The sequence below is a fragment of the Natator depressus genome, chromosome 6 (assembly GCF_965152275.1).
Source record: "Natator depressus isolate rNatDep1 chromosome 6, rNatDep2.hap1, whole genome shotgun sequence".
Taxonomy (NCBI): domain Eukaryota; kingdom Metazoa; phylum Chordata; order Testudines; family Cheloniidae; genus Natator; species Natator depressus.
The window spans coordinates 6,481,919-6,496,216 of record NC_134239.1 but is presented as its reverse complement, the minus strand read 5'-3'; the positions used below and the strand labels follow the sequence as shown (position 1 = coordinate 6,496,216).

General features: G+C 45.8%; 1 pseudogene; it reads left to right on the top strand.

Moving 5' to 3' along the window:
* The first annotated feature begins 5,336 nt into the window (after positions 1-5,336).
* The window catches only part of LOC141988518 (olfactory receptor 5AR1-like), a 30,478-nt pseudogene continuing 21,516 nt past the window's right edge, over positions 5,337-14,298 (top strand).

The following is a 14,298-nucleotide window of genomic DNA, read 5'->3' as shown; positions in this document are numbered from 1 at the left end:
TTTTCCTTTTTAAAACATTCATGCAACATTAGCTTTCTTCCAGCTGCTGTATATAAACAGATCTCCTGGGCATTGAGCCAGGGCTAGTGTGGGGACATAGTCACACTTATTATCAAAGACACATATGTTTCAAACCGGAACTGGTAGTCTGTAGTTCATTTTTTGAAATTACAATTTGCAAACTGCAAAGCAGTGTTGTCTCCTAAGGGCTGTAGACTTAATACCTTGGAAAAAAGTCTTGAATTCAAACTTAACACTGTTTCCATATTGCTAACCCCAAGTGTTGACAGATCATGAGTCGGACCCTGCCCCCCACAAAAATCATGAGGTTGTCTAAAAAATTATGAGATTTAAACTGTTAGGCATTTTGGTTTCTATTTATTTACTTTCTCGTTTTGAGCTCTTAGGCATCATGTTTTTGAACTTTACTCTGAGACCACGAAGGTTAGAAATTTCCTTTTTTTAAAAAATGAAAACTGAATAACATCACTCCGAAACTTTGCGAGAGTTTGAAACACTGCTGCTTGCAGCGTTGGTACAAAAGGAACACAGAGGGGAAGACAGAAGACTAGTGTTGCCATGAGGCAGAGAGACGGTTGTTTGGGTGACTTAAATTGTGGATTTCCATCATGCCAGAGATGTGGGGGCGGGTTCTGGGGCCATGGTTTCTCCTGGAGGTGGTGTTTTGTGTGTTGTGGAGTAGTAGTTTGTTCAACTTTTTGTGTGTGTGTGTGCCGTGTTAATCTTATATTGGTCTAGTGTGCGCCTTGACCTACTGTCAGTCAGGGTTCCCCCACCTTATGGGGGCACGCCAGACTAAGAGCTCTCCTCTGCCGCTCAGAGCAAAGAGGGAACATTGGACATGCACAATTAGGCTACAATCAGGGCTACATAGAGAGCTCAAGAAGGGAGCATTTTAATAACACGAAATGGGCTAAATTGCACTCTCACTGAAATGAACAGTAGACAGTGCAATGGGCAGGTGTCTACAACAGGGGAATCTGGTCCAACATCTGAACACATGGAGAATGTCCAACGCCAGCACACTGATCGTCCGCTTTTCAGCCGCCCAGGACCCCTCACCCTTTCCCCCTAGTCAGTAGAGCAGCGGGTATTTAATATCAAACTGAACTGGAACATGCTGACTCGTCAGACCCCTAAGATTTTTCACCCTCTGCTTTGGGCCATGCAGACAGCGGTTTCTATGAGCCCTGCAGCGTCTCACTGAGCGTTTTGTTCTGATTTATCACACGGCGCCAGCACCAGGTGGTATCGCAGCGTCGCCGAGGCCTGTGACTGAGGAACCTTTGGGAGATGCCGACGGAGCGACTCCACTGACAGAAGCAACCAGAGGTAACGTCTCTGACAACAGGGCCTTGGGGGAAAGTGTCTCCTTAGCTGGCACCGCAGGGTCATTGCTGGGCTGTTGTACCCATTGTTATATACATGTAAATGGAGGACTCACCCCAGGGGTGCTTCCTTGTGGCTGGCCGTAGTGTAGCTGCTCTTACCTCTCTACCACCCTCTGACACACTCCACGTGCACGTTAGCCAAAGTTCACAGAGGTTTTAAATTTTCCCCAGGCCAGGAGTTCTAGATTTTCCCCAGGTAACATGTCAATTTCCCAGAGCATGCCCACTCTGACCAGAGAAACCTGGGTGCCTGTGTCTCACCATCCCAGGCATTCTTTGCCATTCACTTTGGCAACTTGAATAAACTCTAGTTGGTCTGACTTTACAAAATTCATCAGGAGTCCCTCAGGCACATCTGGGGGTCCTGTGTTTATGACAGCTGCATTAACCTGGGCTGGATGGGGTGTGGACCTAGATTCCCTTTTAGGACAATTGTCCCTCAGGTTTTCAGTGAAACACCTCCTTCAACCGTCCTCCTGTGAAGGGGGTTTGTGAGTGTGATTTTCAGGAGTCAGTTCTGAGGTGGTGCGTGCCTGGGCTCCCAACCGCCTTCTCTTTTCCCAGCAATAAAATGGGGTCTCTCTTTTCTTTGTGCCTTGTGCTCACTGGGTGCTCAGGATTGTACATAAGGCTCAGCCAGATCTGCTGCTTCCTGTACAGAACCCAAAGATTTATCGCAAATGGTTTCTCTGATCTCTTCAGGTCATATACTCAGGAAATGTTCCTGTGCAAAGAGGTCAAATAATTGGTCATAATTCTCAGCCCTTCTGCCCATTTTTTTCATAAAATCACATCTGATAAACCTTTTTGGCCTCCCTCTCTTTGGCTGTCTGGTCAGCTTCCCATTTTTGGTGTTTCTTAGTCTCCCATTCTTTATCTTTCTGATCAGCCTTCAGTCTGCCCAGTTCAAACTTTGTCATTCCATCCATGGCTCATTTTATACTTTTTTGGGGTCTGTTTCCTCACCTGAAATAATCAAATAGAACACAACAAACTGTAATCTTTTCTGTCTGTTCCCAGTCCTCTAACTCTGAATCACTCCGAAATCTAATGTACCAGCGCTTGAAGCTCGAACTTCAGTCAACCAGCAAGCTGTGTGTAAATTTTGCCACCAACTAGGCCACTGTGACACTCTCCTGAAGTCCCTCAGAACCAGTCATTGTTTCAGAGGGGGAGCCGTGTTAGTCTGTTTCAGCAAAAACAACAAGGAGGCCTGTGGCACCTTAAAGTCATTGTCATGTCATTGTCTTACCTCTCTGCATCAGCAAAGGAGAGTTTTGCTGAAGCTTAAACTGTGTGTCAGCTCCCTGCCACACCAGTCTGTCTGCCCTCACCAGCAAACTCCTTGAGACTCTGCTAGCCTAAACTTTTCCTTGCAGGTAACCTACAGTGTACTCTAGTTCTCAAATTCCCCAGAGACGTCTCTCTGCAGCGTCCAGTTCCTCTGATTGGACACTCATAGAAATTTAGTTTGCTGCCTCCAAAGAGACAGAAAACACACTAGCCAGTTAATTTAGATGAGGACTCACTCTTCATTTTGATATACAGGACTGAGATGGTTTCATAAGAAAACCAGAATAGGTTTATTAGTGAAGAACTTAGATTTAAGTAATACTAAGAGGAAAAAAGAGAGATCTAGTTACAAACAAAACAAAAACAAAACACATTTTCTAGTGACTAAAATTTAATCTTAGCAAGTTACAATATTTGCCTAAGCAAATTTCTTGTTTACAACATATTACCAGCATCTTCCTCACTTCAGATAAGAGGATTGAAGGGCTAAAATCCGTATGCTGTTCTGTTTGTCGGGTTTTGACATGTTTATACTCCAAATATTCTCGAGGGCTGATTATCGCCTTTCCTTTTGACGACATGGGCTTTACTCACCCTGGCTGCTGACCTTGTTGGGAATGTACGTCTTTCCCCTTATATTTGTGGTTTTAATCTCCACAAATGTTAGCCTTAATGGGGATTTACGTTTCCCCCCCTTTTGAATACTGTGGTCTAAATTTTTACACTGACAGCTTTGATGGGGATGTACGTCTCCCCCTCTTTGAATACTGTGGTCTAAATCTCCACACAATTGCCAGCCTTATTGGAGACTTGTGCTATTTGAAGGCATGTACGTCACATGCCTGGGGGGGCGCTCCCCTAGGGCTTGCAATGTTACATGCAATGAGGAAATGGGACCACCAGTTTGCACTGCTTACCGCTCGCATACCCAACCAGTTCTGGGCTTAACTCACGGCCAATCGCTTGCTGGTGGTTTATCCAAGTCCTCCATAACACACCCCTTAGTTTAAGCAGTACATAACCCTCTTGCACATGTCTCCCCTCCCAACTGGTACCCTTATTAACCCCTCTGCTTATACTACACATGTCTAGGTTCCTTTGCACTTAAATTTAAAAAAAAAAAAGTGGGAACAAGATGTGTCTGAAAAGGGATGAGAGACTTCTATCCCTGGCCTAATGAGGTGGTAAATTAAACATACTCACCTCCTTTTGGATTTCAGTCTCAGTTCCTCAATCAGTTCACAAGCTTGTATCCCGGACGAGCCCCCAGCTGAAGGAACAAATATGGACACCGTGTAGAATCAAACACGTGGGTTTATTACATACAGCGCTGAGTGTTACCTCGCTTATTAGGCTTATTAGGCTCAGAGACACTGCCAAACAATTGATTACGATGGATTATATGAATTTTCCATGGGCGGAGGGAAATGACGGGGTAGGTAGTCCCAAACCCCTGGATAGGTTTAGCAGCAAGACAAGATAAGCACAGTAGCCAATGGTCAAAGGTTACATAATGTCTCCGCCCATGGATTCAGGTTAACACATGACACTTAATTAGTACACAGGTGTTTTCCATTAAACAATATATAAAGTGTGTTAGTATAAAATATATATATATATATTGAATTCTGATTTGGGATCCATAGATAATGAAAAAAGAAAAGGAGGACTTGTGGCACCTTAGAGACTAACCAATTTAGTTGAGCATAAGCTTTCGTGAGCTACAGCTCACTTCATCGGATGCATACTGTGGAAAATACAGAAGATGTTTGTTTTTATACACACAAATCATGAAAAAATGGGTGTTTATCACTACAAAAGGTTTTCTCTCCCCCCAGCCCACTCTCCTGCTGGTAATAGCTTAGGTAAAGTGATCACTCTCCTTACAATGTGTATGATAATCAAGGTGGGCCATTTCCAGCACAAATCCAGGTTTTCTCCCCCCATTTGTGCTGGAAATGGCCCACCTTGATTATCATACACATTGTATGTCAGGCAGCCCAGCCAACAAATGGTTCGTGATAGGTTTCAGCTCATTTCAGTGAGCACAATATTTTTACTCTTGTGAGCGAATCCAGGAGTATGTGGAAATCTCTGCTGAGCTCAGCTTCCCTTTTCCTGTAACTGCCCTTTCAACTCCCCCCTAGAAAGTTACTTTGAAAGGAAAAAAATGTTACATTTCTGAAATTCATGCACAGCCCCTTAAAGGGAACCTTGCATGAGCTGCTGTGACCTGAAATGGTCACAATTTAACTCATTCTGGTGAGTGGAGCACATCAATCTAGCTAGGAGAGAAAACAGCTGCAACTGGCCATTGTCTCTCTACAACTGTTTGACTTCTTGATTATATCTTACTGAAAGAATCAGTTCCCCAGACATTAAATGTAGTCTAGCTTTAGCGGCTTCAAATGTTTATTTCTTGATCCTTAGGGAAAAAATAATATATATATTTAATAGTGAATTATTGTTCCAGACCATGGGACTCGGTAACAGCGGCCACTGATGAAAAGGCCTTGGAGATGATATGCAGGGAACAAAATAACCTGGTCAAATTACTTCAAAACAATGCTGGTAAGGTGGCCAGTTGATGATCACACAGCAGGACTACCATCGAATCAACGAAGGAAAGGATGCAGAGGACAAAAGAAGAATATTGTTGGATGTGATCCAGCGGAAGGGGGAACTGACCTGTAAGCAATTTCTGGAGAGTTTACAAAGCCTGTTTCCTGATTTCCAACAGCACATACAATACTCAGGACAGGGTAAGTGGTGTCAGTGTGTCCGATTTTAAAAAATCATTTTTCCACGTTAAGAATGTAATTGCTGCAACACTGAACAGGGGGATTTGTTCCCAACTCAATTCCTACTTAGTAGATTCAAATGCTGCCTCCACCTCTTGGACATAAGGGTTTCCTGGAGAGGGGGGTGGTGCTCTTCCGCTATGGAAGGAGAATGGGGTGAGGATTCCAGGGCCTGCGCAGATGTATGCATCCCTAGTGCTGTATATAGAGTTCATCTGAGTAAGGGCCCCTGCCTGGCATTTTGCAGCAATATGTGGGATCCAGGGCAGGGTGGCCGAGACATAACTATTTCCTAGAGCTTTTGCAGATAGACGGTTGTAGCGAGGGCTGGGTTGGGTATGGGCCTTGTAATATCTTTGGGAGTTTTATTGTTGGTTGAGTTTGTTGGCGTCTGCGGAGGGAGATACCACTGATTGATTTTGTTTCATGAATTTAATGTTGAATTTCCAATTGTCACATTTTTAACTTGACATAAATAAATCAGTACCTTCGGGCAGCTAATCAAAGGGGCTTATAGTGGCATGGTAGCTCCACTGTACTTAAGGTTGAAACTAGTTTACCGTTTAAGAGCTGACATTTCTTACGTGCTCTATAATCCATGTGCGTACTTAGATTGCCTTGAAATTTGCTGCGTCTCCTCAGGTCTTGCGGTAGGGTTAGTCCAAAATTAGGGTCTTTTCAACAATGGGATCCTGAGGCACAACCATCATATATCAGCATTTTCCCGTTCTTCTAATATGTTTTGGCACACACCTGGGGCTCTGTTGCAAGCCAAAGTGTCTGTCACCTGAGCTCACATGTGGATCAAGGTGATCTGCTGTGCCATTGCTCTGGAGCCACACCTGTAAACTGAGACTCTTGAGTACTTTCCGCAGAAGCTTTCTGAGAACATGTGTTGGGCTCATTAAGTTCTCTGCCTGCTTCACCTGGAAGCTCTGCTTTTGGATTTTTTGCCAGAAAACAAAGCTTCTGGTGTAAAAGCTGATCTTTCAAAGTGCTCTTAAATCCACAGGCACACACTGATTGGCTTGAAGATTCTCATTTGTGCCAGGGACAGAGTTAGAGGTTCAAGAATGGGAGTATTTGGTGAAGGAGTTCCTCAGATACATGCACTTCAGTAAGAAGCTGATTTTAATATTTCCATTGCTCAGAAACGCATGTCTGAGATAGAGGTAATGGTGCAAATTTGCGGTTCTTAGAATAAAATCATCTGAGAATATAACTTGTCCAAGTATCATCTTTACCCGAGAGTATGTAACATCATCTCCCATTTCACCTGGCCAGCTCCCCCGCAGTTTACTGAGAACTATTCTTATTTGCCCTGTCTCTGCTTTTCATGGGTGTTCCATCTATATGCCTGTGGTGTGTGACCCTGGGTGTGAAGGCACCATCCTCCTCCTGAAGAAAAGCCAGGATGAAATCTGTCTGGGAAAACAGGAAAATCAGGACAGTCTCAAGGATCTTGTTTTCTTTTCATAGTCTTTTTATGTAAGGAATACACCCAGGAATTCAGATGGCCCTGAGTCTTCAGAGATGGTGATTTCTCAAGGTTTTATAGCAGAGTGACAGCCCTGCTATAGTTAAGGTTAGGACAATGTTTCCATTGAAAGCTCACTTTTCTAAGTGCCCTAAAATTTACAGGGTTACTCAGATTGCCTTGCTTCATAGGGATGTGGGGTTCTGTTAGTAATCCAGATTTGGAGACATTTGACCAAGGGCTTCCTGAGGTATAGTCGCTCCTCCAAAAACAATTTCTTAAACGTGAGAGCTTTTGGCAACCTTTTTGTGCTCACAGATAGAGCTCAAACCAGGGCTCAGGTCGTTGCATCAAGAAATTCAACACTCGACAGTTACCCCAAGAGAGGGGATGGCAACCACCAGCCCTTGGGGGAAAATCAAATTAAAAAATTATTTGAAAAAGATTTTGCCACTCTAGCCTAGCTCGTCAGAAGCCTCTTGCGCTAAATGACAAGCTAGGTTAACTATCTAGAAAACTACCTCTGCCTTACAGCACCTCAGTACCTGTTAGGGAATATCACAGTCATTAATTCTAAGCTTCAACCTGCCCCAGTCTCTGTGAGTTCAAATCCAACCCAATGAAGAAATCTGAAATAAAAGGGGATTTTTACTGTAGGGAAATGTAATCCGAGTACAGCAGAATCAACAAAACAAGCTGAAACTATTTTTGAACAGAAAATAAACTACACAAACTAATGCTCCCAGGGAGGTGAGGGGTGATTAGGGGTGCAAGAGTAGGTGGGAATAGGGGGACAGGGTTTGGGCCTGCAGTGAGGGATGGGGATATGGTTAGGAGGGGGACACATGGAAATGGAAGAGAAGGAAGATGGGTCAGGGGTTAGGTATGGGGGAATGGGATAAGGATTGGGGGAAAGGGAGGTGAGAAGGGCGGGGTCAGAGAATGTGAGAGGTATCAGAGGAAGTTGGGGATTTAAGGTGGGAGGGGCCTGTTAGCCCTGACTTGTCCCCTTCCACACGTGTTCTTGTATCCAGGGACGCCCTACCCCTCTGCAGGGATCTGAGCCCTTCTTCCTGCCTGCTATGTGTTCTGGAATCTGGGGCATCCTGCTCCTCTTGCTGTGTCAGAGCCCCTCTCCCTGGCCATCCATGTGATCTGGGATCTGGTTGAATGAATATAACACAAATTTAAACATCTGAAATCCAGAAACTGAATAAAGATACACTTCATCCCTGTGCTGGAGGAAGCGTGGTTGGGGTGGGCTGGCCAGAGTGTTTGGAGGAGGATCCTCATTTGGACGGGACACAGACTGGTTGGACCTGGAGCATAGCTGGGGAAGCCTGGATGAAGCAGGGGCAGGAATCCCAGCTGAGGGTGGGACTCAGCTACCGAACGAATCCTAAAGTATAACTACATTGGTTGTAATAAGTAAGAGCTAAACCAACTGACCAACAGTTAAAGATCTACCTGGTGAAAGGGAGGCCACAAAGTAGGCACTCAGGGAACTAGTTGTTCCAAGACTTGCTACCTGGCAATCATGAAAGAAGTGAGCTGGGATTGGAGCTGCTGCTCCTTATCGATCCTTAGGACCAAATGTTTGGTTCCATGAGGGAGAATGTGGACACTGGTGTGCTAGAGGGCACCAAAGATGCATGAATATCCCAGAAATGGGAAACCATCTGGGCTGTTCACAGAGGAGCATGGATAGATCAGATATTGCTGGCTGCCTGATACAACCTCAGGCCACATAGTGAGCCCACAGGGGCAGCCAGGAACCCACTGAACTGCAGTAGAGATCTACTCCTGCTGTGCGACTGGAATCTGCTTCAGCAGCCGTCACTCCAAAGCAGGAAGGCGCTACAGCTTCTCAATGGGCTAAATGAAAATGGATAGCTTGTCTCCTGGGAGGAGGTAATAGGCCAATCTCCCAGTTCTGGCTGTGGTAGAAGGAGGTCTTAGGGGTGAGAAAGGAAGGAGAATCAGTCCTATGGACACATGTACACACTGATGACACATGCGCACACATACATATTTTCGAGTAAAGAGAAGGGGAGGGTAATGCAATGAGAAAATGGTCCTTCCTCATGTTTACTTGGGGGTGTTAGAGGAGGCAGAACAGGAGATCTGAGCACGTTATCCAGCACCTGAGGGGATGACACAGAGCATCCCAACTCTGAATAAGAAGGGAGCATTTATCAAAAAGAGCCAGATACTCCATTTCCCAGAAATGGCCAGAAAACAAAGGAACTGAAAGTGGAAGGCCAGTAAGAGTGCAGTGTGGGGAGGCAGAGTGAAAAGTGGGGATCTGGGTGAGCCTGATAATTGCTAGGATATGAGATTGCTTCATTGTTTATCTGCGTATAGTAACTTGTGTGTAGAGTGCAGCTCTCATCTGATAATGATGGAGTCTGTCCAGAAATCCAGCAACTCTGTAACTGTAAAGACAACCCAGTCCCCTCGGGCAAAGAGAGCAGGGCTAGTTGGAATGTAAGTGACTGAGTGTCCTGCCAGCCACCTCAGAGGACCTGGTCTCAACGTGTGCAGAGAAAGGTGGGGGTCTGTGTTTATGCCATTCTCCTCTACACCATTAATGCAAGTATTAAATAAGATTGGATGAGACATCAATCCCTGTGGGACTCATTGGCCCCCTTCCTACCTGCTGATCTCATGCCCCCTCACAGACAGAAACCTATGTGGGGCTGTGTACGTCATGGTTGCATTGTGACCACTGTCCACTTGCTCTGCCGGCACAATGTGGCTGCACTGCACACGTAAGAGGGCATTGCTGGCAAGTGCGGCCCCACTGAAACTAGGTCCACGTTCTATCTCTGTTCCGTGCCCTGAGCAGGAGGGTGATGGAAGGAAGTGAGCGTGGTCAGGGAGTTCCTCATGTTGGCTGTTCCTGACAGCTGGAGTGGTCATAGTAGCTTGTGTGCAGCCCTCAGACCTCCGCTTTGACCAGCATTGGAGACTGAACTGATCCCCAGCAGCCCAAGAACAGGGTGCCAGCCCTGGGCACAGCACCGTTAAATTCCACCGATACTCCACCAGTTACAGCCGACGGTGCACCACAAAGACCTTCCCCTACTTTGAGGGCAACCACCATATTGAGACGAACAGTCCCCCACTCCTTGTCTTCAAACTTCTAAAATCTCCTCCCTGAGGAAGTGGCCTGAAGTGCTAATCTCTGGGAGGAGCTGTCATTGAAAGGGAAAATAACCCTTCCCAGGAGCAGCTCCCTTCACTCCTTCTCCTCTGGGCCTCTGGATTCCCCCTGCCTCTGCCCCCAACATTCACCTAGATCCCCACAGTTTGCCATCTTCTCCACTGAGTTGTGGGATTGATTTAGAGCAGGACTCCTTGGAACAGGGCCCTCTGCTTCTCTCTCCCTGTGTTACTATACTGCACTCATTACCATGGTATCCGAGTGTTGACACAAATCTGTAAAGCAGCCTCCACACCCACTGCTCTCAGTAAATACCAATGAGAGAGAGTGAAGTAGTCAGGACAGGGACAGGCCCTTTCCTCGTTTAGGACAGTTATAACAGCTTCTCTTCAAGCCTGTCTACACTAGGAAATTTGCACTAGCATAGCTACGCCAATGTAACTAGATAATTTGAAGTAGTGGAGTTTATGCTGATGTGGCTAGGTAATTTATCAAAGTAAATTGCACCAGTTCAGAATATTTATATTGTGGCGGGGAAGGGGAATTTCCAGTAGTGTAGCAAAACCTTTGCAAATTTCCTTAATGTAAACAGTCCCGTGATTTTAATGTATTTCTTAAAGCCCCAACTGCTGGAATCATGTTATTGCATGACAATCTCCCAAAAGGCTTCACACTTAATGGGTGCCAGGATCTTTCACTGATCTCAGCCAGCAACTCTGATTCCCAGAAATAGTCTTGGGGAGAATGAAATAAAAGTGAGATACTAGTTCAGGTGGTGCCCACAGTCAAACAAGTCAGTGGCAGAGCCAGGAATAGGACCCACGAATCTGGATTCCTAGTTACCCATTTGCTAACCATTAGACCCCAGTCCCCTCCCAGAGTCAGAAATAGAACCCAGGAGTCCTGACTCCCATTCTCCACCACTGTTCTAAATCCCTAGGTTCCACTTCCCTTTCAAAGCTTGGAGTAGGACCCAGCAGGCCTAACTCCCAGCCATGGTGTTTTAACCACTAGACTTACTCCTTTCCCAGTCAGGGACAGAACCAGGAGCCTTGACTCCTAGTCCTGCTCTAATTACTAGGTTTTCCCTCCCAGAGCTAAAAATAGAACCCAGGACTGCTCTAACCACTAGACTCTATTCCTTAAGAGTCCTATCTGCTGCCCCTGCTCTACTCCATTAGACAAAGTTAGGAGTGAAAGTTAACTAGAGGAAGGCTGTGTGCATTCTGTGCAGTACAGCATAGCGTTCATATCACTAAAAGTTTGCAGAAGAAAAGCCATTACGTCCCCTAATGAGAATCATCACTATTTGAATATTGAGTGAGCAATGTAAGGCACATTTAAAAGTGAATCTCTGAGCAAGCTGGGACTTTAAATAGCATAAGTGACCTGGGGATGGGCTGTGTGGAATGAGAGTGACCTGACTGGATCGAGGTCTGGGTGAATACATATGAAACAGACTGCTGTGTTCCAGGTCAACACAGTAAAAATAAAAATCATGATTTTCCAGGTAAAGCCTGAAAACAATCAAAACAGAGAGGTGGGTGAGGTTCTGTGCCTTGCAAAGTGCTGGAGGTCAGACTAGATGATCATGATGGTCCCTTCTGGCCTTCAAGTCTATTAGTCTATAAATCGTATTAGAGAGACATGGAGATTGAACATACCCTGTATTATATGTACAGGGCCTGATAATAAACACATCAGGAAGTTTCAGATCATCTGTCAAAACACTGCAAGGAAGAGTGCTGCAGGGTATCTACGCCATACATAAATAATTAAATAGATACCGCTCCCCAGTGAAACTGCTGCTAAAACTGTCTGAGAGCAACATCCAACCCATTCTGCTACATGGGAGTGAGATCTGGGCCCCAAAGCTAAGAACGGATTATATTGACTACTGTAAAACCCTCATAGAAACCCTCCGCCTGCAGGTCAGTGCATGGGGACTTCAGCACCAGCAGCTGCGGAGCAGAGCTGAGCCAATTCTATTAAATCCACAGCCAGAAACGAGTGATCCAAACCAAGATGTGCTCAGAATGCTAGACCAGCAACTAAAACTCCAACACATCAGTCACTGGGAAAAGAAATAAAAAAATAGCAACGAGCGGGACTGCTGCAGAACCCTGCAGAGACCGGTCACCCTAGCAGCTTCACTACAGTGACCTGGGCAGGACGAGGGCAGATTGTCTCCGGTTACAGAATCAGTGACCACAAACTAGAGGAGAGAATTAGGAGGCATAAAGCAATCCAAGTCCAGAGAGGAATGACTGCGCTTCCAGCACGACAGAGGAGAGAGACTGAGACAGGAGACTCTTTCTACTCCAGTGTCCTAAATATGAGGGAGTGCAGGAAAATATCCCCTCAAATGATCAGAAATCCTAAAAGACATCTGATCAGAAATGCAACAGAGAAAAAACTGTGACTGGCCTTGTGGGACAGAAGGCAAAACGCTCTGTTATATGAGACCTTTATATGAGACCTTTTCCTCCCTGAAAGGGAGGGAGGCTGTCCCCCGATAGCAGCCCTGTCCCCATACATAAGCACGCTGTGCCCCTGATTTTGGACTCATCCACCTGAATATGGGCCCTATCACATGAGTGGGGGCCCTCCCCCACCCGTGAATGAGGCTGACAGCAGGAGGACAGTCACAGGGGAAGCAGCTGCAGCGGCACAGGAGCCAGCAAACAGAGCTGTAAACAGGGGCGTTTCAGTGGGAGTTTGAAAGGGGAGTTCGTATTGTGATACTTGTGTGGGGTTTGGTTTTGCTGTGGGGGGTGGTGTTTTGGGGTGGTTTGTGTTTCCCAGATTAACAGGATTTAGGTGGGAAGGCTATGACAGATACAGAGGCAGCAGAGGGAGTGACCCATGTAGTGGAAGACACAATGAAGATGACTGGATGTGGAAGCAGCAGTATGTATATGATCCTCGAGGGGCTACCTGGTAAGAGTTTTGTCTGCATCAAATGCCATCTGATAGAGCTGATGGAGGAAAAGATCCGAGGATTGGAGATGCAGGTGGAAAGTCTGGTAGAGTTTAGGAAGAGGTTTGAGCAGATTATGGAGCAAAGACATGAGGCAGCTGAAGGGAAAAGCTCAGACTTGCAGATAGAAGGAGGACTGAAGAATTCTGAGGGGAGACTGTTGGGTGAGGAAAGTGGTCAGTGGAAGCATGTGACTAAAAGAACTAGGCAGAGGAAAAGACGGGCTAGTGAAGGAGAAAGAGAGCTTAGGAATAGGTTTTCAGAGTTGGAAAATGAAGAAGGGGCTCAGCAGGTAGTGACTGAAGGTGGAAGGGCAAGGAAGAAGAGAAGAGCGGCTAGTCCTATAGGAAAAGGGGGAAGAGTTAATGGAGATTACACCAAATATGAGCCCCAGGAGGATACAGGATGGGTTAAAAAGGATTACAAGGGAGAATGGGAATGGAAAGAACTTGCAGCCAGAGGGAACAGGGGATAGACTGGAGAATAGCACCATCACTAGGAAAAGGCAGGTCTATGTGATTGGGGACTCTTTACTGAGAAGAATAGATAGGCCTGTAACCAGAGCTGATCCAGAAAATAGGAGGGTGTGCTGTCTTCCAGGTGCTAAGATACGGGATGTAGACCTGAGGTTGAAAAGGATTCTAAAGGGTGCGGGAAAGAATCCCCTAATTATCCTTCATGTGGGAACAAATGATACGGCTAGATTCTCGCTGGAAAGTATTAAGGGAGACTATGCTAGGCTCGGGAGGACGCTTAAGGAAATTGAGGCTCAGGTGATCTTTAGTGGGATTCTGCCTGTTCCTAGAGAAGGGCAACAAAGGTGTGACAAGATTATGACTATCAACAGATGGCTCAGGCAGTGGTGCTATAAGGAGGGCTTTGGGATGTATGGCCATTGGGAGGCATTCATGGACAGAGGACAGTTTTCTCGGGATGGACTTCATCTGAGTAGGGAAGGAAATAGACTTCTAGGATGGAGGCTGGCACAACTGATTAAGAGAGCTTTAAACTAGGAATTTGGGGGAGATGGTTGGGAGATGTCCAGGTAATCTCCACGCCAGAATTTAGCATTGAGTGGAAAGAAAATGAAGAAAGAGTGGATACAGCCGTAGGTAGGAGGAAGGGCAGTGTAGATACAAGTCTAATAGGTTATACTGGTAGTAAAATAA